The sequence below is a fragment of the Trachypithecus francoisi genome, unplaced genomic scaffold (assembly GCF_009764315.1).
Source record: "Trachypithecus francoisi isolate TF-2019V2 unplaced genomic scaffold, Tfra_2.0 Lachesis_group13, whole genome shotgun sequence".
Classification (NCBI taxonomy): domain Eukaryota; kingdom Metazoa; phylum Chordata; class Mammalia; order Primates; family Cercopithecidae; genus Trachypithecus; species Trachypithecus francoisi.
In genome coordinates, this window is record NW_022681458.1 from 85,689,475 (window position 1) to 85,713,643 (window position 24,169).

Genomic DNA, 24,169 nt, shown 5'->3' on the forward strand with positions numbered 1-24,169 from the left:
GGCATACTGCCACCATTCCTTAGCAAACAAAAAATAATTATTGGAAGAAAATTTTGTGAAAATATTTCAAAGTATAAGTCCCTTTTCTCTAAGTTTAGCATTATCTTAAAAGAAAGAAAGCTAAAGAAACAATGACAGATTAAAACAGAAAAAGCATTCTCTTGACATAAAAAAAGGAAATTATTGAAATCCCCGTATTAGGCACATCTGAAGATACTGTGTTTAAAAATATAATATGGAGGGGGAGTCTTAATTAATCCCCCCTTCTTAAATAATTTCTAGGTGAATTTCATAGGCAGAAAAAATGCAGCCAAAATTTATTCTGGATCTTTGAAGATTTTAACTTTAAAAGTTCGATTAAAAGCTTCCTTATCAGAAGGATTATGAAATGTATTATGCATTTTTAATCACATCAACTTCTAGTAATAAGAAAGGGGAAATAATATAAACGGTCAAGTATAATATAAATTATTTCATGTTAATTTTTAAAATATCAAAAAGATGTTTCCTTTTATTCAAAATGAATAAAGAGAATATCCTCTCTTTTTAAAAGGCACTTCAATTTTTGAAATGATCAAAACTCTGACATTGCAAATCAAAGGAAAAAATAAATTCTATTTCAACCTTCTGGCTTGTCTTTCAGTTGAATGCAGAAGTCTGGAAAAGACTGCATGCTGGGGAGAAGAGTGGATGGGAGATACAGATTTGGGTGTTAGCATATAGAATGTGGTCTGTAGATGCCTATTCCAACCTTTTCATACTGGTTAGTAGGGAGGTTAGAATAAAAGTTTTCTCCTTACCATAAAAACCTATCTAAAGCTGAACAAAGGTGAAAGCTAAGATTGTGGAAGTAACAATAAAAATACAATGGTTCTTATGGCTTTGACTTCCCCAGATGGTTCCAAATTGTGGCCTAGGACCTATCTCTTTCACAAAATCATGTACATCCTTTAAAAATAATTAGATAATTGTGGTTGGAACCACATGTGTGGGTGGGAATGTTTACAGAGCATTTGTAAAATGAGAAGAAAACCAAATTCAGAACTCTGAGAAACAATAACATTTAAAGAGAGGAGGGGAGTGGAAGGGAGGTGAACCCCAAAATATGAGAGAGATGACTAGAGAGATGGGTAAAGACTCAGGAAGGGATTGTCATAAGAGTTGAGAGTTGCAGAGCATCAGGAATAAATGTTATCAGGAAACATTGCTATTGAATATTAGCTAATTGCATGTGACAATGAAGATGTTTTTGGTGACCTTTAAATGCAAGGATGTGTTTGTTTGAGGGAGGGTTTGCCCCTACATTAGCAACCAGCTTTTTAGAGGTCTTTACAACCAGCAGCTTTATAACCAGCAACCAGCCCTAGAGGTCTTTACAAGCATCAGGTGTTACAATAAATATTTAGTTTTTAAGTGGAAAACAATTTCCTATTATAAATTAAAGACATTTGCCAAATGATAGGCTATCAACCATTAGGTAGTCTATCCAGTTAAATATTTTCATCTTTTGCTAATTTCTCCTAATTGGTTATCAAGTACTAATTCCTTATCTCAAGTAATTTTAATATTAAATAATTGACTTCCAGAATTCTAGCCCTTAATAAGAAAAGTCTAATTTATACCCAAGGCCAGCTGTCCACCTGTTTCTACTTCCTGTCTTCATCTACCCAATGGAGACTCAATATACTCTTACCCAATTGCATGACGTAAGGACTGCAGTTCTTTTTTTTTTTTTTTTTTTTTATATTATACTTTAAGTTCTAGGGTACATGTGCATAACGTGCAGGTTTGTTACATATGTATACTTATGCCATGTTGGTGTGCTGCACCCATCAACTCGTCAGCACCCATCAATTCATCATTTATATCATGTATACCTCCCCAATGCAATCCCTCCCTCCTCCCCCCTCCCCATGATAGGCCCCAGTGTGTGATGTTCCCCTTCCCGAGTCCAAGTGATCTCATTGTTCAGTTCCCACCTATGAGTGAGAACATGCGGTGTTTGGTTTTCTGTTCTTGTGATAGTTTGCTAAGAATGATGGTTTCCAGCTGCATCCATGTCCCTACAAAGGACGCAAACTCATCCTTTTTTATGGCTGCATAGTATTCCATGGTGTATATGTGCCACATTTTCTTAATCCAGTCTGTCACAGATGGACATTTGGGTTGATTCCAAGTCTTTGCTATTGTGAATAGTGCCGCAATAAACATACGTGTGCATGTGTCTTTGTAGTAGAATAATTTATAATCCTTTGGGTATATACCCAGTCGTGGGATGGCTGGGTCATATGGTACATCTAGTTCTAGATCCTTGAGGAATCGCCATACTGTTTTCCATAATGGTTGAACTAGTTTACAATCCCACCAACAGTGTAAAAGTGTTCCTATTTCTCCACATCCTCTCCAACACCTGTGTTTCCTGACTTCTTAATGATTGCCATTCTAACTGGTGTGAGATGGTATCTCATTGTGGTTTTGATTTGCATTTCTCTGATGGCGAGTGATGATGAGCATTTTTTCATGTGTCTGTTGGCTGTATGAATGTCTACTTTTGAGAAATGTCTGTTCATATCCTTTCACCACTTTTCAATGGGGTTGTTTGTTTTTTTTCTTGTATATTTGTTTGAGTTCTTTGTAGATTCTGGATATTAGCCCTTTGTCAGATGAGTAGGTTGCAAAAATTTTCTCCCATTCTGTAGGTTGCTTGTTCACTCTGATGGTAGTTTCTTTTGCTGTGCAAAAGCTCTTTAGTTTAATTAGATCCCATTTGTCAATTTTGGCTTTTGCTGCCGTTGCTTTTGGTGATTTAGACATGAAGTCCTTGCCCATGCCTATGTCCTGAATGGTACTACCTAGATTTTCTTCTAGGGTTTTTATGGTATTAGGTCTAACATTTAAGTCTCTAATCCATCTTGAATTAATCTTCGTATAAGGGGTAAGGAAAGGATCCAGTTTCAGCTTTCTACTTATGGCTAGCCAATTTTCCCAGCACCATTTATTGAATAGGGAATCCTTTCCCCATTTCTTGTTTTTGTCAGGTTTGTCAAAGATCAGATGGCTGTAGATGTGTGGTATTATTTCTGAGGACTCTGTTCTGTTCCATTGGTCTATATCTCTGTTTTGGTACCAGTACCATGCTGTTTTGGTTACTGTAGCCTTGTAGTATAGTTTGAAGTCAGGTAGCGTGATGCCTCCAGCTTTTGACTTAGGATTGTCTTGGCAATGCGGGCTCTTTTTTGGTTCCATATGAACTTTAAAGCCGTTTTTTCCAATTCTGTGAAGAAACTCATTGGTAGCTTGATGGGAATGGCATTGAGTCTATAAATAACCTTGGGCAGTATGGCCATTTTCACGATACGATTCTTCCTATCCATGAGCATGGTATGTTCTTCCATTTGTTTGTGTCCTCTTTGATTTCACTGAGCAGTGGTTTGTAGTTCTCCTTGAAGAGGTCCTTTACATCCCTTGTAAGCTGGATTCCTAGGTATTTTATTCTCTTTGAAGCAATTGTGAATGGAAGTTCATTCCTGATTTGGCTCTCTGCTTGTCTGTTACTGGTGTATAAGAATGCTTGTGATTTTTGCACATTAATTTTGTATCCTGAGACTTTGTTGAAGTTGCTTATCAGCTTAAGGAGATTTTGGGCTGAGATGATGGGGTTTTCTAAATATACAATCATGTCATCTGCAAACAGGGACAATTTGACTTCTTCTTTTCCTAACTGGATACCCTTGATTTCTTTCTCTTGCCTGATTGCCCTAGCCAGAACTTCCAACACTATGTTGAATAGGAGTGGTGAGAGAGGGCATCCCTGTCTTGTGCCAGTTTTCAAAGGGAATTTTTCCAGTTTTTGCCCATTCAGTATGATATTGGCTGTGGGTTTGTCATAAATAGCTCTTATTATTTTGAGGTACGTTCCATCAATACCGAATTTATTGAGCGTTTTTAGCATGAAGGGCTGTTGAATTTTGTCAAAAGCCTTTTCTGCATCTATTGAGATAATCATGTGGTTCTTGTCTTTGGTTCTGTTTATATGCTGGATTGCATTTATTGATTTGCAAATGTTGAACCAGCCTTGCATCCCAGGGATGAAGCCCACTTGATCATGGTGGATAAGCTTTTTGATGTGCTGCTGAATCCGGTTTGCCAGTATTTTATTGAGAATTTTTGCATCGATGTTCATCAGGGATATTGGTCTAAAATTCTCTTTTTTTGTTGTGTCTCTGCCAGGCTTTGGTATCAGGATGATGTTGGCCTCATAAAATGAGTTAGGGAGGATTCCCTCTTTTTCTATTGATTGGAATAGTTTCAGAAGGAATGGTACCAGCTCCTCCTTGTACCTCTGGTAGAATTCAGCTGTGAATCCATCTGGTCCTGGACTTTTTTTGGTGGGTAGGCTATTAATTGTTGCCTCAATTTCAGAGCCTGTTATTGGTGTATTCAGGAATTCAACTTCTTCCTGGTTTAGTCTTGGGAGAGTGTAAGTGTCCAGGAAATTATCCATTTCTTCTAGGTTTTCTAGTTGATTTGCGTAGAGGCATTTATAGTATTCTCTGATGGTTGTTTGTATTTCTGTGGGGTCAGTGGTGATATCCCCTTTATCATTTTTTATTGCATCTATTTGATTCCTCTCTCTTTTCTTCTTTATTAGTCTTGCTAGCGGTCTGTCAATTTTGTTGATCTTTTCAAAAAACCAACTCCTGGATTCATTGATTTTTTGGAGGGTTTTTTGTGTCTCTATCTCCTTCAGTTCTGCTCTGATCTTAGTTATTTCTTGCCTTCTGCTAGCTTTTGAATGTGTTTGCTCTTGCCTCTCTAGTTCTTTTAATTGTGATGTTAGAGTGTCAATTTTAGATCTTTCCTGCTTTCTCTTGTGGGCATTTAGTGCTATAAATTTCCCTCTACACACTGCTTTAAATGTGTCCCAGAGATTCTGGTATGTTGTATCTTTGTTCTCATTGGTTTCAAAGAACATCTTTATTTCTGCTTTCATTTCGTTATGTACCCAGTAGTCATTCAGGAGCAGGTTGTTCAGTTTCCATGTAGTTGAGCGGTTTTGATTGAGTTTCTTAGTCCTGAGTTCTAGTTTGATTGCACTGTGGTCTGAGAGACAGTTTGTTATAATTTCTGTTCTTGTACATTTGCTGAGGAGTGCTTTACTTCCAATTATGTGGTCAATTTTGGAATAAGTGCGATGTGGTGCTGAGAAGAATGTCTATTCTGTTGATTTGGGGTGGAGAGTCCTATAGATGTCTATTAGGTCCGCTTGGTGCAGAGATGAGTTCAATTCCTGGATATCCTTGTTAACTTTCTGTCTCGTTGATCTGTCTAATGTTGACAGTGGAGTGTTGAAGTCTCCCATTATTATTGTATGGGGGACTGCAGTTCTTTTTACAGGACTGATGAACTCAGCCATTTTAAATCTCCAAAAGCTTTTTTTTTTTTCTTTTTTCCTTAACCTTTAACTGGGTAAAAATATACATATACATTCTCTCCCTTTTGCCCTTTTCTTTTTCTTTTCTTTTTTTTCTGTACTAAATTCATAGCTTTTAGCTTTTCTCTTTCTTTTACAATTTTTTTTTTTTTTTTTTACTGGTCACACTATATTTCTGGCTTTCTCTTTGCTTTTCTCCTACCTCTCTGCTCTTTTTGCATTCTTTCATTCTTTTTGTACCCCTTGTTATACTCCTTCCTGCACCCACTAACTTACCCCAATAGTAATTGTTGAGTATAGATGTCACAAACGTAAATGGAGGATCATCATGGTGTATGGGAGACAGGACTAGATTGCAGCTCTGACTCAGACGAACAGAGGAGCCTGCAGAGGCTTGCACTGTGAATTTTGGCTCCAGATGGACTACAAGAAGAAACTAGCAATCCCAAGAGGACACACAGACCCTCTGAAGGAAGCAGACTGCTCCTGTGCTACCCGGGAGGTGCCCCAAATACTGTGAGTGCCCCAACTGCAGAAAGGGAGATCCTCCTCTCCCAAACACACATTCTCAATGGAGAAACTGAAGGTCTGTTTGTGGGAGAAATTTCCGACTATACCTGGAGCTGAGTCAATTTAGAGAGCTGAGAGAAATACAGGGGTAGAGGAAGCAGTGGCAAAGGCCCTGGGAGCTCGCTGGGTCCCCAGGCAGTCCATTCCTGCCTGGCACCACAGGGATCCATTGGGAGGGTGGTCAGAAGAGCGGGAGAAACACCACAGGGAGAAGGAAAGCTCGAGCTGAACTTTGTAACAATTTGAGCCAGGTGAGAAGCCTCCTGGCTAGAACTCTGGGTAGAGCACAAATCTGGTATGCAGACTCCACAGGTGGGGGAAGAAGCAAGTCCTTTTCTTTCGCAGCTGGGAGGTGGGTATCCTGGGGCAAGTTCTCAAACCTGGCTTGCCCACTGCCTGGAAACAGACTTGAGGCTGTTGCAGGGGGTGACGGTGGGAGTAAGACTGGTCCTTCAGTTTGCGTGGGAGCTGGGTGAGGCCTGTGACTGCAGGCTTTCCTCCACTCCCTGACAAACCTGCATGACTCAGCAGAGGCAGCCATAATCCTCCTAGATACATGACTCCACGGACCTGGGAACATCACCCGCATCCCCCACAGCAGCTGCAGCAAGACCCACCCAATGGGGGTCTGAGCTCAGATATACCTAGCCCTGACCCCACCTGATGGTCCTTCCCTACCCACCCTGGTAGCTGAAGACAAAGGGCATATATAATCTTGGAGTTGTAGGGCCCTGCCGACCACCAGTTCCTCTCCATACTACCATAGCTGATGCTCTCTGGAAAGTGCCACTTCCTGGGAGGAAGTCAACCAGCACAAAAATAGAGCATTAAACTACCAAAGCTAAGAACCCTCACAGAGTCCATTTTACCCCCTAGCCACCTCCACCGGAACAGGTACTGGTATGCATGGCTGAGAGACCCATATATGGTTAACATCACAGGACTCTGTGCAGACAACCCCTAGTACCAACTCAGAGTTGGGTAGACTTGCTGGGTGGCTAGACCCAGAAAAGAGACAACAATCACTGCAGTTCGGCACACAGGAAGTCACATCCATACGAAAAGGGGGAGAGTACTACATCAAGGGAACACCTCATGGGACAAAAGTATCTGAACAACGGCGTTCAGCCCTAGACCTTCCCTCTGACAGAGCCTACCCAAATGAGAAGGAAGTCCCAAACCAACTCTAATAATATGACAAAACAAGGCTCTTTAACACCACCAAAAAAAATCACACTAGTTAACCAGCAGTGGATCCAAACCAAAAAGAAATCCCTGATTTACCTGGAAAAGAATTCAGAAGGTTAGTTATTAAGTTAATCAGAGAGGCACCAGAGAAAGGTAAAGCCCAATGCAAGGGAATTAAAAAAAAATGATACAAGGAATGAAGGAAGAAATATTTAAGGAAATACATAACATGAAGAAAAAACAGTAAAAATTTCAGAAAACTCTGGACACACTTATAGAAATGCAAAATGCTCTGGAATGTCTCAGCAATAGAACTAAACAAGTAGAAGAAAGAAATCCAGAGCTCGAATTAACCCAATCTAACAAAGACAAAGAAATATGAATAAGAAAATATGAACAAAGTTCCCAAGAAGTTCGGGATTATGTTAAATTACCAATGCTAAGAATATTCAGTGTTCCTGAGGAAGAAGAGAAATCTAAAAGTTTGGAAAATATATTTGGGGGAATAATTGAGGAAAATTTCCCCAGCTAGAGACCTAGACATCCAAATACAAGAAGCACAAAGAATACCTGGGAAACTCATCATAAAAAGATTATCACCTAGGCACATTGTCATCAGGTTATCTAAAGTTAAGATGAAGGAAAGAATCTTAAAAGCTATGAGACAGAAGCACCAGGTAACCTATAAAGGAAAATCTATTAGATTAACAGCAGATTTCTCAGCAGAAACCCTATAAGCTAGAAGGGACTGCACCTTATCTTCAGCCTCCTCAAACAAAAAAATTATTAGCCAAAAATTTTGTATTCAGTAAAACTAAGCATCAGATACGAAAAAAGGATACAGTCTTTTTTAGATAAACAAATGCTGAGAGAATTCGCCACTACCAAGCCACCACTACAAGAACTGCTAAAAGGACCTCTAAATCTTGAAACAAATCCTGGAAACACATCAAAACAGAATTTCTTTAAAGCATAAATCACACAGGACCTATAAGACAAAAATACAAGTTAAAAAGCAAAACAAAAAACAAAAACCAAGGTACATACGGAACAAATAGCACAATGAATGCAATGGTACCTCACATCTCAATATTAACATTGAATGTAAATAGCCTAAATGCTCCACTTTAAAGATACAGAACTGCAGAATGGATAAAAACTCACCAACGAAGTATCTGTTGCCTTCAGGAGACTCACCTAACACATAAGGACTCACATCAACTTAAAGTGGTGGAAAAAGGCATTTCATGTAAAGGACACCAAAAGTGAGCAGGGATAGCTATTCTTTTATCAGACAAAACAAACTTTATAATAACAGCAGTTATAAGAGACAAAGAGGGACATTATATAATGGTAAAAGGCCTTGTCCAACAGGAAAATATCACAATCCTATACATATATGCACCTAACACTGGAGATCCCAAATTTAAAAAACAGTTACTAATAGACCTAAGAAATGAGATAGACAGCAAGACAATAAGAGTGGGGGACTTCAGTACTCCACTGACAACACTAGACAGGTCATCAAGACAAAAAGTCAAAAAAGAAACAATAGATTTAAACTATACCTTTGAACAAATGGACTTAACAGATATATACAAAACATTTCATCCAACAACTGCAAAATACACAATCTATTCAATAGTGCATGGAACTTTCTCCAAGACAGACCATATGATAGGCTGTAAAACATGCCTCAATAAATTTAAGAAAATTGAAATTATATCAAGCGCTATCTCAGACCACAGTGGAATAAAACTGAAAATCAACTCCAACAGGAACCTTCAAAACCACACAAATACATGGAATTAAATAACCTGTTCCTTGAATGAGCATTGGGTCAAAAACAAAATCAAGAGGGAAACTGAAAAATTATTTGAACTGAAAAACAATGATGACACAATGTATCAAAATCTCTGGGATACAATAAAGGTAGTGCTAAGAGGAAAGTTCATAGCCCTGAATGCCTACATCAAAAAGACTGAAAGAGCACAAACTGACATTCTAAGGTCGTACCTCAGGGAACTAGAGAAACAGGAACAAACTAAACCCAAACCAGCAGAAGAAATAACCAAGATCAGAGCAGAACTAAATAAAATTGAAACCAAAAAATACAAAAGATAAATGAAACAAAAAGCTGGTTCTTTGAAAACATGAATAAAATTGATAGACCATTAGAAAGATTAACAAAGAAAAGAAGAGAGAAAATCCAAATAACCTCATTAAGAAATGAAACAGGAGATATTACAACTGACACTACTGAAATACAAGAGATCATTCAAGGCTACTATGAACATCTTTATGCTCATAAACTAGAAAACCTAGAAGAGATGGATAAATTCCTGGAAAAATATAACCCTCCTAGCTTAAATCAGGAAGAATTAGATACCCTGAACAGACCAATAACAAGCAGTGAGATTGAAATGGTAATTAAAAAATTATCAACCAAAACAAAGTCCAGGACCAGAGCAATTCACAGCAGAATTCTATCAGACATTCAAATAAGAATTGGTACCAGTACTTTTGACACTATTCCACAAGATAGAGGAAGAAGGAACACTCCCTACTTCATTCTATGAAGCCAGCATCAACCTAATACCAAACCAGGAAAGGACACAACCAAAAGAGAAAACTACAGACCAATATCCTTTATGAACATAGAAGCTAAAATCCTTAACAAAAATACTAGCTAAGTGAATCCAACAACATATCAAAAAGATAATTCACCATGATCCAGTGGGTTTCATACCAGGGATGCAAGGATTGTTTAACATATGCAAGTCAATAAATGTGACAGACCACATAAAGAGAATTAAAAACAAAAATCACATGATCATCTCAACAGATGCAGAAAAACCATTCAACAAAATTCAGGATTAAAACTCTCAAGAAAATCAATATGCAAGGGACGTACCTCAATGTAATAAAAGCCATCTATGACAAATCCACAGCCAGCATGGTACTGAATGGGGAAAGTTGAAAGCATTCTCACTAAGAACTGGAACAAGACAAGGATGCCCACCCTCGTGACTCATCTTCAACACAGCACTAGAAGTATTAGCCAGAGCAATCAGACAAGAGAAAGAAATAAAGGGCATCCAAATCAGTAAAGAGGAAGTCAAACTGTCACTGTTTACTGATCATTTACCTTGAAAACTCTAAAGACTCCTGCAGAAAGCTCCTAGAACTGACAAAAGAATTCAGCAAAGTTTTGGATACAAGATTAATGTACACAAATCAATAGTTCTTCTATACACCAATAGTGACCAAGAAGAGAATCAATTCAAGTACTCAACCCCTTTTACAATAGCTACAAAAATAAAACAAAATAAAATACTTAGGAATATACCTTGCCAAGGAGACAAAAGACCTCTACAAGGAAAACTACAAAACACTGCTGAAAGAAATCATAGATGACACAAGCAAATGGAAATATATCCCATGCTCACGAATGAGTAGAATCAATATTGTGAAAATGGCCATATTGCCAACAGCAATCTACAAATTCAACACAATCCCCATCAAAATGCCACCATCATTCTTCAAAGAATTACAATAAACAATTCTAAAATTCATATGGAACCAAAAAGAGCCTGCATAGCCAAAGCAAGACTAAGCAAAAATAACAAATCTGGAGACATCACTCTACCTGATTTCATACTATACTATGAGGCCACAGTCACCAAAACAGTATGATACTAGTATAAAAATAGGCACATAGACCAATGGAAGAGAATAGAGAACCCAGAAATAAACCACGATACTAACAACCAACTGATCTTCAACAAAGCAAACAAAAACATAGCATGGGGAAAGACACCCTTTTCAACAAATGGTGCTGGGATAATTGGCTAAGCCACATGTAGGAGAATGAAACTGGATCCTCACCTCTCATCTTACACAAAAGTCAACTCAAGACGGATTAAGGACTTAAATCTAAGGCCTGAAACTATGAAAATTCTAGAAGATAACATTGGTAACATTGGAAAAACCCTCCTAGATATTGGCTTAGGCAAGGATTTCATGACCAAGAGCTCAAAAGCAATTGCAATAAAAACAAGAATAAATAGCTGGAACTTAATTAAACTAAAGAACTTTTTCATGGCAAAGGAAACAGTCAGCAGAGTAAACAGACAACCCACAGAGTGGGAGAAATTCTTTACAACCCAAACATCTGATGAAGGACTAATATCCAGAATCTACAATGAACTCAAACAAATCCGTAGGAAAAAAAAAATCCCATCAAAAAGTGGGATAAGGACATCAATAGACAATCTCAAAAGAAAATATACAAATGGCCAACAAACATATGAAAAAATGCTCAGCATCACTAATAATCAAGAAAATGCATATCAAAATCACAATGTGATATCACCTTACTCCTGCAAGAATGACCATAACCAAAAAAGTAAAAAAATAGATGTTGGCATGGATGTGGTGAACAGGGAACACTTCAACACTGCTGGTGGGAATGTAAACTAGTATGACCACTGTGGAAAACAGTGTGGAGATTCCTTAAAGAACTAAAAGTAGAACTACCATTTGATTCAGCAATCTCACTCTGGATATCTACCCAGAGCAGAAGAAGTCATTATACGAAAAAGATGCTTGCACATGCATGTTTATAGCAGCACAATTCATAATTGCAAAATTGTGGAACTGATCCAAATGCCCATCAATCAACATGCAGATTAAAAAAAAACAACTGTAGTATATTTATATGATGGAATACTGCTTAGTCATAAAAAGGAATTAATTAATGGCATTTGCAGCGACCTGGATGAGATTGGAGAATATTATTCTAAGTGAAGTCACTCAGGAATGGAAAACCAAACATCATATGTTCTCACTGATATGTGCAAGCTACACTATGAGGATGCAAAAGCATACGAATGATATAATAGACTTTGGGGACATGAGGGGAAGGATGGGAGGTGGGTGAGGGATAAAAGACTGCAAATGTGGTGCAGTGTATACCATTCAGGTGATGGGTGCAACAAAATCTCTCAAATTACCACTAAAGAACTTACTCATTTAACCAAATACTACCTGTACCCCAATAACTTATGGAAATTTTGTTAAAAGTAAAAAAATTAAAAGGAAAAATCTAGTTTTTGAAATTTGCGAATTACAATAACAGTCAAGTCATATCAATTTCTAAAACTCTTGGAACACTCAGAAATTTTCTCTAGGATCCCCACTAGTTTTAATGTCTACCCTTTTCTCAATCGACATGCTGGCTATTAAATGCCAGCATTAGAGAGAAATAAATTTATTTATATTATTTTACCTTTGAATCATTTATATTACAATAATATTTCCAACTGTTTTTATAGCAAATGTACCCTATTTAAGTTACATTTTGGGCTAAAGAGACATTCGAAGACTGCTTCAGAAATGAACTATTCCATTTATAACATCATTTCCAAGGGAAAATGTGTGCTAAGTTCCCAACAACTGATTAGCAAATTAAATTTTGAAATACAACCTGTCTGTTAGCAAGGAACTGCATGTAATTAGGAAGGTAAATCTGTTGGGAAAAAATCAAATAGGTGAGCCAAAACGCAGAAGCTTGTGTTGTGATAAGAAAGCTAGTGTATATTTGTGTACTGCATTACTATTTCAAACTGCGTTCATATACATGCGCTCATCTGAGTGTCACAACAACCTTGAAAAGTAAGCAGGGAAGTGTTTTTTGTTATCTAAAATTTGCAGAAGAGAGAAGTGACTGAGAGGAGTTAAGCAACTTTCACAAGTTTAGGCAATTACAAGGCTAGGTGGAACCTAGTCTTCAAATTCAGTATCTTTCCCGGAATAACTGCCCTTAATAGTGGGGTCCATTTACGATTTTAATTGGAAAGCAAAAAGTTCTTCTGCTGTTGAAGAAAATGTTTGAAAGCTACTGCACTAAATGAATACGGCCAGCATGATTTTCCAGAATGGAAGCTAGAAGTCAAGCTGAGGTATTTCTCCCCAGAATTCATTATGTAGAAGAAAAACCTCTTTCCTTTGTGCAATCATAATTCTGAAATGGAAATGTGAATGAGTAAACATGGAGCTCCTACTATGAGCTGAGCTCTTTGCTAGACTTCATTTCATTAAATCCTTTTGAAAACCATTTGAAGTAGTATTATTATGTCCATTTTACTGATGAGGAAGCAAAGGCTCAGAAAGGTTATGTAACTTGCCTTGGCTACCTATTTTGTGAAGGGCAATGCAATGATTTGTACCTAGATGGGCCTAACTTCAGATCCTGTCCTCTTATCCACTACTCACACTCAGTGAACTGCTTTCCTGCAATTTGGAGATACATTACTATGCTCTGAAAAGAAGATGAAATAAAGTATATGGGTAGATTACTTTTCAATTCATCTGCACAGACGGAGGCTGCTGCACTCTACTACGTCAGGAAGGCAGGATGAGAGAGCATCCACTCCAAAGTCTATGCTAATAGTATCTCCTGGAACTGATTGGTATGCAGCCTGCTCAGTTGTTCACAGTAGCCTTAGAAAGATCCCCAAACCATGAACTGTTATACATATTTGATGCTTTGGAATTGCTATTCTGCATAAATCTGCATGTAACATTTGTTTTGATATTTTCAGTTTACTTAGATTAGTGTGTATCAATTTTGATTTGATGCATAAAAATGAGAAGCATCTCCATTTACAAAGTATAAAAAAACAGTCAACTCTTAGAAGACAGAGGATGTTAATTTTAGACTATTTAGCTTGTTCTGTGTAACATCATTTGGGAATATGGTAATCGTAGCAATATTTCTTTTTAGATGCTATTTTTCCTGCCTTATTCAACTCCAGGAAGAATTCCAACATGCCCTCTTCAGTCTTTTCTCTTTTGCCTTATGATTGCTAAACCTAAACTTTATGGGTATCCTTAGGTATGATACACAGTCAATCCCCAAACATTTGTGGCTCACTTCCTACTCTGGGAAAGTATGCTAGGTAAACTAGGGTAGGATGGGAATGAGAACATTTTCTTCTTTTCCAGTCTGATCTAAGGCTTCTTCATTCATACCCCGCAATACACAACCATTTCCAAATGAATATCATCATACCTGTTCAGAATGGGGTGAGAACTGCCACCAACCATGGCAAGAGAAGATTTGTGGTGAATTAAATTCTAATTGGTCCATGTAGAATGAATAGGATTTGAATAAATGGAAAGAAGGGATGGTTGGAGCAGAACATTATCAAATCACAAGTTCAAGGGAAGGAATTTGCAAGATTTGTTAATAAAACAGGGATAAGACTGATGTTTATCATGAACAGGTATTTCTTGTGAGATAAAAGAGAAGTTAAATTTGGGTCAGATTTCAGACTCCCGTATGTGTTGGGTTACTGCAAATAACAGCAACAATTAAGGCCCTTGAATGAATACTATGTGTTTCAAAGTATTAGAACCTCATAATAAATGTATGAGTTATGTATGATTATTATCCCCATTTTATAGATCAGGCAACCAAATCTCAACAAGATTAATTAGCTTGTAAGTAACTAACAACGTCTGGATTTTAGTAATGTGGAGCTATGGAAAAATTAGAAAGAAGAGTGTAACTGAAAAATGTAAAATGGGGCCGGGTGCAGTGGGTCACGCTTGTAATCCCAGTGCTTTGGGATCCTCAGATGGATCACCTGAAGTCGGGAGATCGAGACCAGCCTGACCAACATGGAGAAACCCCATCTCTACTAAAAATACAAAATTAGCCAGGCGTGGTGGCACATGCCTGTAATCCCAGCTACTTGGGAGGCTGAGGCAGGAGAATTGCCTGAACCTGGGAGGCAGAGGTTGTGGTGAGCCGAAATCACGCCATTGCACTCCAGCCTGGGCAACAAGAACAAAACTATGTCAAAAAAAGAGAGAAAGAGAGAAAGAGAAATGTAAAATGGGACTATTGGAATATTCATCTGGTAGAGATTATCAAATGAATTGGATGCAAAAAAGGCAGAGAGCCTGCCAGGGAGGCAATTTCTGAAGCCAAAGCATGAATGAGGGCCTGAATGAAAAACAGACACCAAGGCATGAATGAGGACCTGAATGAAGAAGAAAGGAAACTTCTTCTTCCAATATTCAATGTCTGAATATTGGAGTGATAAAGACAGAGGACTCAGACATTTATCCAAGGTTTCAACTGAGAGAATTGTGGAAGGATTACAAAATGGGGTGGGGGTGGACCCTGCAGGGGAAGGAAGCTTGAAGGCGGGAGTACTAATAGTTGTAATCACTGTAGTATTAAATCTGAAATACTAATAAATGGCAGATATCAAAGAAGAATCTTCAAATAATGGTAAATGCTATATAAACCCAGCTCTTGATATCTTGCTTTAAGATTGGTAGTGCTCTTTAGTGACCAAATTTGACCCTTACTATGATAAATAATTGTGAATAATTGGAGTAAGGGGCTACCTGCATTTTCTTTCATATAATGTGTGTGTGTGTGTGTGTGTGTGTGTGTATTTTTCACACCTCTGCTTCCAAATCTCTTTTGCTTAGAGAATGCTGTTTTACAGAATTATGGTTCTGACTCCAGTACTCTAACGTGCCTGCATGTTCACTAAATTCTAAGTGCCTCACAAACAGGGGTTATGTCTCAGTTATCGTTTTATCAAGCACAGAGCCGAGCAATGGCAAAATAAGTGCTTATTTAATGATGATGTGACAGTACATGAGGACATCCTTTTGATAATGCAAATAAAATGGAATCCACAAAAGTCTGTTTTGTAATTGATCTGTTAAGTTGTATTCAATTTTCTGTGGCTAGAAATTGTGTCCCAAAAATGAAGTGACCTATGAAGAGATGAATAAGTGAACGCTGTAATAAAGCCAGAGTTGGGGATACTCCTTGAGCAGAGATTGCAGGAGTAAATTAACTTTCCTAATGATCTATTTGTGTTTTGTTTAGTCAAACTGACTTTTAAACAGTCAAAGGATTAATTTTTGTGTCTCCTAGGGTACAATTATTAAACTCAGTGCCCTAGTACAGACTAAGTGCTGTCTAAAGTTCAAAAAAGGGATAATGCAATATAGATCAAATTAGAATCCTGAAGTCATCACTTAAGAAAATACTTTCTGTTGTAACAAACTTTTTTTTTTTTTTTTTTTTTTTTGCTTAGTAGGGGGTGTGGAGATTGTGTGGTTAACCTTTGCAGCAATGCTGAGACACTTTTATTCAGCTAAAAATCTTACTGAAACTTTAATGCTCAAACTTTGTTCAAACTTATGTTACTTTTTAAGGATCCAGAAATAAACATTTTTGGTAAATAGATAAGGCTCTTGACACTATTTTATTTCATCTCGACCTACAAACAAACAGTTTCTTGCCTGGACTCAACTTGCTCTTTTAATTTCCGTGCTCTAAACAGCATGTAGTAGCCTGTAACATTCTGACATTTTCCAACAACTTCCCTAAAAGCTGTAATCTCAGGAGGCACATATTCTATCTTCTAGATTGTCAGTTATACCAAATGTATTCCATAATATACTGTGAGTTTTTAACTGTTCAGCATACCGTGTCTGTTTTCTTGACTTCCACTACCTGACTTCAAAGCCAATGTCACACATTTTATATTCACTATTATAGTAGAACCCTATTCCTGGTAAAAATTACTGTTTTAATTGAGATGAGTAATGTTAGTTTAACAAAAATCTTCATAATTTCATGACTTAAAGGTTTATTTCTTGCTACTCTACAGTCCTGCAACCAGATATCCCTTTTTTCCTTCATAAGAATGATCCACTCCAGCAAAATCAACTTCTTGTACATGTGTCTTTTGGTTCCACAGTATTTCCCCAGCCTGAGGTTACTTTCACCTTCTAAATTATATACTTCCTGTCACCCAGTGGTTTAGGGAAGCCTTAGACATGTGGATCCAGTTTTGTTTTTTTCATTTTAAACTTTTATTTAAGGTTCAGGGGTACATTGTAGCATTGTGATATGGGTAAACTGCGTATCAAGGGCACTTGGTGCACAGGTTATTTAGTCACTCAGGTAATAAGTATAGTACCTGATAGATATTAAAAATCCTCTCTCTCCTCCCACCCTCAACCCTCAAGTAGGCCCCAGTGTCTCTTGTTCCCCTCTTTGTGGCCATGTGTTCGAATTGTTTACCTCCCACTTAAAGTGAGAATATATGGTATTTGTGTTTTTTTTGTTTCTGCATTAGTTTGCTTAGGATAATGGTCTACAGTTCCATCTATGTTGCTGCAAAGGACAGGATCTTGTATTTTTTTTTTTTTTTGACAGAGTCTCATTCTGTTACCCAGGCTGGAGTGCAGTGGCACGATCTTGGTTCACCACACTCTACGCTTCCTGGGTTCAAGCAATTTTCCTGCCTCAGTGCCCCCGAGTAGCTGGGATTGTAGGCGTGTACCATCATGCCAGGCTAATTTTTGTAATTTTAGTAGAGATGGGGTTTCACCATGTTGGCCAGGCTGGTGTCAAACTCCTGACCTCAAATGATCCACCCTCCTTGACCTCCCAAAGTGGTGGGATTACAGGCATGAGCCACCTTGCCCAGCCGATCTTGCTCTTTTTTATGGCTGTGTAATATTCCATGGTGTATATGTACCACATTTTCTTTATCTAGTCTACCATTCATGAGCATTTAGGTTGATTCCATGTCTTTACCAATATGAATAGTGCTGTGATGGGTGTACATGTACATATGTCATTATGATAGAGCAACTTATATTCTTTTGGGTATACACCCAGTAATGAAATTGCTGGGTCAAATGGTAGTTCTGTTTCAAGTTCTTTGAGAAATTATCACACTGCTTTTCACAACGGCTGAACTAATTTGCACTCCTATCAGCTGTATATAAACATTCCCTTTTACCTGCAACCTCACCAGCATCTGTTATTTTTTGACTTTTAAATAGTGGCCATTCTGACTGGTGTGAGATTATATCTCATTGTGGTTTTGATTTGCATTTCTTTAATGATTAGTGATGTTGAGTACTCTTTCATATGCCTGTTGGGCACATGTATGTCTTCTTTTGAAAGGTGTCTGTTTATGTCCTTTACCCACTTTTTAATGGGGTTGTTTTCTGCTTGCTCTATTTGTCTAAGTTATTTATAGACTCTGGATATTACACCATTGTCCAATGCATACTTAGCAAATATTTTCTCCCATTCTATAGTCTGTCTGTTTATTCTGTTGATCATTTATTTTGCTGTGCAGAAGCTCTTTAGTTTTATTAGGCCACATTTGTCAATTTTTGTTTTTGTTGCTGTTGCTTTTTTGGCATCTTGGTCTTGAAATCTTTGTCAGGTCCTATGTCCAGAATGGTATTTCCTAGGTTTTCTTCCAAGGTTTTTATAGTTTTAGGTTCTACATTTAAGTCTTTAATCCATGTTGAGTTGATTTTTGCAAGTGAGGTAAGAAAGGTGTTATGTTTTGGTTCTGTATCCTCATCCAGATCTCACATCAAATTGTAATCCCCATGTGTTGAAGGAAATACCTAGTAGGAGGTGATAGGGTCACAGGGGTGGATTTCCCCCATGCTGTTCTCATAATAGTGAGTGGGTTCTCATGAGATCTCATGGTTTAAAAGTGCTTAAGATTGTGTGACACTCCCCCACCCCGCAGCTCTCTTTTTCTCTCCTCCTCCACCATGGGAAGATGTATTTGCCTTCCCTTCAACTTCCATGATAATTGTAAGTTTTCTGAGACTACCCATTAATGCTTTCTGTAAAGCCTGTGGAACTGTGAGTCAATTAAACTTCTTTTCTTCTTACCTAGTCTTAGGTAGTTCTTTATAGCAGTGTGAGAATGGACTAATACAGAAGTGGTCCAGTTTTAATCTTCTGCAGATGGCTAGCTAGTTATCCCAGCACCATTTATTGAATATGGGGTCATTTCTCCCATTGCTTGTTTTTGTTGACTTTGTCAAATATCAGATGGTTGTAGGTGTGCAGCATTATTTCTGGGTTCTCTATTCTGTTCCCTTGGTGTATGTATCTGTTTTTGTACTGATACTATGCTGTTTTGGTTACTGCAGCCTTGTAGTGTAGTTTGAAGTCAGGTAACAAGATGCCTTTTTTCCTTTTGCTTAGAATTGTCTTGGTTATTTCATCTCTTTTTGGGTTCCATGTGAAGTTTAAAGTAGTTCTTTCTACTTCTGAGTAAAATGATGTTGATAATTTGATAGAAATAGCATTGAGTCTGTAGATTGTTTTGGGTAGCATGACCATTTTAACAATTTTGATTCTTCCTATCCATGAGCATGGAATATTTTTCCATTTGTTTCTGTCATCTATGGTTTCTTTGAGCAATGTGTTGAGTGTTTTCTCATTGTAGAGCTCTTTCACATCCCTGGTTAGCTATATTCCTATATATATATGTTTTCTTTTTTGCAAATGTGAATGACATTGCTTTCCTGATTTTGCTCTCAGCTTCAGTGTTGTTGCTATATAGAAGTGCTACTGATTTTTTGTATATTAACTTTTGTATCCAGAATCTGCTGAAGTTGTTTATCAAATCGAAGAGCTTTTGGGCAGATGCTATGGGGTTCTAGGTACAGAATCATGTTGTCTGCACACAGGGATAGTTTAACTTTCTCTCTTCTTATTTAGATGGTTTTTATTTCTTTTTCTTGACTGATTATTCTGGTCATGACTTCCAGTACTATGTTGAATCGGAGTGGTAAAGAAAGCATCCTTATTTTGTTTCAGTTTTCAGGGGGAATGCTTCTAGATTTTGCCTATTAAGTATGATGTTGGCTGTGGGTTTGTCACAGATGGCTCTTATTACTTGGAAGTATGTTCCTTCAGTGTCTCGTATATTGAGGGTGTTTAAAATAAATTGATGTTGAATTTTATTGAAAGCCTTTTCTATATCTATTGAGATAATCATGTGGCTTTTGTTCTTAATTCTGTTGATAAGATGAATCACATTTATCAACTTGTATATGTTGAACCAACCTTGCATCCCAGAGATGAAGCCTACTTGATCATGGTGAATTTGATTTTTGATGTACGTCTGGATTCAATTTGCCAATATTTTGTTGAGGAATTTTTCATCTGTATTTATCAAGAACAATAGCCTGAAGTTTTCTTGTGTATGTCTGCCAGGTTTTGTATCAGGATGATGCTGGCCTCAGAGAATGAGTTAGGGAGGAGTCCCTCCTCCTCAATTTTTCAAGTAGTTTCAGTAAAAATGGTACCAGCTCTTCTTTATACATCTGGTGGAATTCAGCTGTGGTTCAGCTGTGAATCTCTCTGGTCCTGGGCTTTTTGGGACTGGTAAACTTTTTAATACTGATTCAGTTTTGGAACTCATTATTGGCCTGTTCAGAGATTCAGTTTCTTCCTGGTTCAATCTTGGGAGGTTGAATGTGTACAGAAATTTATTCATTTTTATAGGTTTTCCAGTTTGTGTGCATAGAGGTGTTCATTGTAGTCTCTGATGGTTTTGTGTATTTCTGTGGGGTTGGTGGTAATGTGCCCTTTGTCATTTCTGATTATGCTTATTTGGATCTTCTCTCTCTTTTTTTAAATTAGTGTAGCTAGTGGTCTACCTATCTTATTATTTTTTTCAAAGAACCAATTCCTGGATTTGTTAATCTTTTATATGAGTTTTCACATCTCATTTCCTTCAGTTCAGCTCTGATTTTGGTTATTTCCTATCTTCTGCTAGCTTTGGGGTTGGTTTGCTCTTGCTTCTCTAGTTCCTGTAGGTTTGATGGTAGGTTGTTAATTTGAGATCTTTCTAACTTTTGGATGTGAGCTTGTAGTGCTGTAAACTTCCCTCTTAACAATGCTTTATCTGTCCCAAAGATTCTGGTATGTTGCATGTTTGTTCACTAAGAACTAAAAGTTCTTTAGCTTTAAAGAACTTTTTGATTTCTGCCTTAATTTAACTACTTACCCAAATTTTAGTCCAGAGCAGGTTGCTTAACTTCCATGTAACTGTATGGTTTGGGGTGATTTTCTTTGTATTGATTTCTATTTTTATTTATTTTTCTTTTCTTTTTTGTAACTTGCTGAGGATTGTTTTACATTTGATTCTGTGGTTGATTTTAGAGTATGTGCCAAGTGGTGATGAGAAGAATGTATATTCTATTGTTTTGGGGTGGAGAGTTCTGTAGATGTTTATTAGGTCCATTTGGTCAAGTGTTGAGTTCCGGTCCTTAATATCTTTTATTAGTATTGAAGCTTGATGATTTTTTCTAATACTATCAGTGGGGTGTTGAAGTCTCTTACTGTTATTGTGTGGGAGTCTAAGCCACTTTGAAGGTCTGCAAGAACTTGCTTTATGAATCTTAGTGCTTCTGTGTTAGGTGTGCATATATTTAGCATGGTAGGTCTTCGTGTTGAATTGAGCCCTTTATCATTATGTAATGCTCTTCTTTTCTTTCTTTTAATCTTTGTTGAATTAAAGTCTTTTTTGTCTGAAGTTAGGATAACAACCTCTCCTTCTTTGTGTTTTCCACTTGCTTGGTAGATTTTTCCTCATCCCTTTATTTTGAGCCTATGAGTGTCATTGCACGTGAGATTGGTCTCTTCAAGACAGCATAACTTTGGGTCTTGCTTCTTTATTCAGCATGCCACCCTGTGCCTTTTAATTAAGGCATTTAGCCGTTTACATTCAAGGTTAATATTGATATGTGCAGATTTGATCTTGTCATTTTCTTGTTAGCTGGTTATTACGCATACTTGTCTGTGTGGTTGCTTTATCTTGTGACTGCTCTGGTACTTAAGCATGTTGTAGTGGTTGGTAATATTTAGTGCTTCTTTCAGGACCTCTTGTAAGGCACATCTGGTGGTAACAAATTCCCTCAGCATTTGCCTGCCTGAAAAGGATTTTATTTTTTCTTTGGTTATGAAGCTTAGTTTGACTGGATATGAAGTTATTGATTGGAAATTCTTTTATTTAAGAATGTTGAATATAGGCCTCCAATCTCTTCTGGCTTATAGAGTTTCTACTGAGAGGTCTGCTGTGAGCCTGATGTGGTTCCCTTTGTAGGTGACTGTTTCTTCTTTCTAGCTGCCTGTAACATTTTTTCCTTCATTTTGACCTTGGAGAATCTGATGATTATGTGTCTGGGGACAGTCTGCTTGTGTAGTATCTTCCTGGGGTTTTCTGCATGTCCTGAATTTGAATGTTGGCCTCCTTAGGGAGGTTGGGAAAGTTTTCGTGGACAATATCCTGAAATACGTTTTCCAAGTTGCTTGCTTTCTCTGCTTCTCTTGCAGGGATACCAATGAGTTGTAGATTTGGTTTTTTACATGATTCCAGATGTTTTGGAGGTTTTGTTTATTCTTTTTTACTCTCTTTTCTTTATTGTTGTCTGACTGAGTTATTTTGCAGAGCCAGTTTGTGAGCTCAACATTCTTTCTTCAGTTTGGTCTATTCTGCTGTTAATAATTGCTGTTGCATTATGAAATTCTTACAATGTGTTTTTCAGCTCTATCAGTTTGGTTCTTTCTTATTATGGCCATTTTGTCTACCAGCTATTGTATTTTTTTTGTGACCCTTAGCTTTCTTGAGTTGGATTTCAACATTCTCCTGAATCTCAATGATGTTTGTTCCTATCAAGAGTCTGAATTATGTTTCTGTCACTTCAGTCATTTTGACCCAGTTAAGAACCCTTGCTGGAGACCTAGTGCAGTTGTTTGGTTGTTTGGAAGAAAGAATCCACTCTGCTTTTTTGAGTTGCCAGAGTTCTTGAGCTGGTTCTTTCTTATATGTGTGGGCTAGTTTTCACTTAATTGTGGTTTAGTTTGAGTACAATCAGTAGATTTCTTTTTTATAGACAGCCAAGGCTTTATGTAGGGTCTTTATTGTTAGCTAAATTCTTGTCCTTGGTTTCACAGGGGGGATATTAGCAAAAATATTTTTGGTGTTAAATTTTGGGCTGTCATCCAGTAGATGGCACTTAAGCGAGTGCTGGCTGCAGATCATGGCTTGAGACTCCTGGGCTGTATGCCATAGCTCTGAGCTTCCTTTCCTAGCTAAGAGGTAGCATGGCCAGGGACCTTAGCAGTGGTTGCGGCAAAGGGTCTTTCACTTGTCTTTAGGGTTTTCACCCTAGAGAGATGTGGAGCCACTGTTAATGGTGGAGGGTGTCTCGATTATTGGTGTCTTGAACAAAGAATTGGACAAACACACAAAGCAAGGAAGGAATGAAGTGTTTTATTGAAAATGAACGTACACTCCACAGGGTGGGAGTGAGCCTGAGCATAGGGCTCTAAGGCCCTGTTACAGAGTTTTGGGGAGTTTAAACATTCCCTAGAGAATTCCATTGGTTATTTGGGGTATGCACTATGTAAATGGAGAGGATGAAGTAAAGTTACAAAGTCATTTTCTGTGTACACCCTATGGAGAGGATATTTCCTGTTATAGCTAAAGTGTGAATTGGCCTTATGTTCCCTGCCTGCAGACCCTATTTTCCTGCCTCACCACTATCAATTAGTGCAATCAACCTGGGATGAGGTGGCTGCACTGTGGGCCCAGGCCAGGTTCCCTGCTTGGTAACAAGTAGGCGGATAGTGGAGGGGATGGACAGCCTGGCCTCTTCTCCTTAGGGCAATTGCAGCTTGCTGGATGTGTGGTTAAAACACTTAGGGTCTATGCTCCTTCCCAAGTCCAAGGACAACAGGACAGTACCACTGAAGTGATTGCCTCTGGGAGCTGCATTTCCAGGAAACACAGAACCACTGCTACTAAGAATGTTCAACCAGGGAGTGGGGCGGTTGTACTGCAGGCCCAAGCTGGGAGTTCTGTTTGCTGAAGAGCAGGGCTTTGAGGGCTCAAGGGGATGAGAGTCTGGGCTCCTTTCCACATGGTAACTGTGGGATGATGGAAGCTCAGGTGAAGCCCTCAGACTCTTTGTTTCTTTCCAGACCAAGGGCAGTAGGGGCAGAACCATTGCTGTGCCATGGCCGTGGGGCTGTCAGTTGCCTCTGGGAGCCCATCCTCAGGGAAACACCAAACCACTACCCATGGGTGTGTTCAG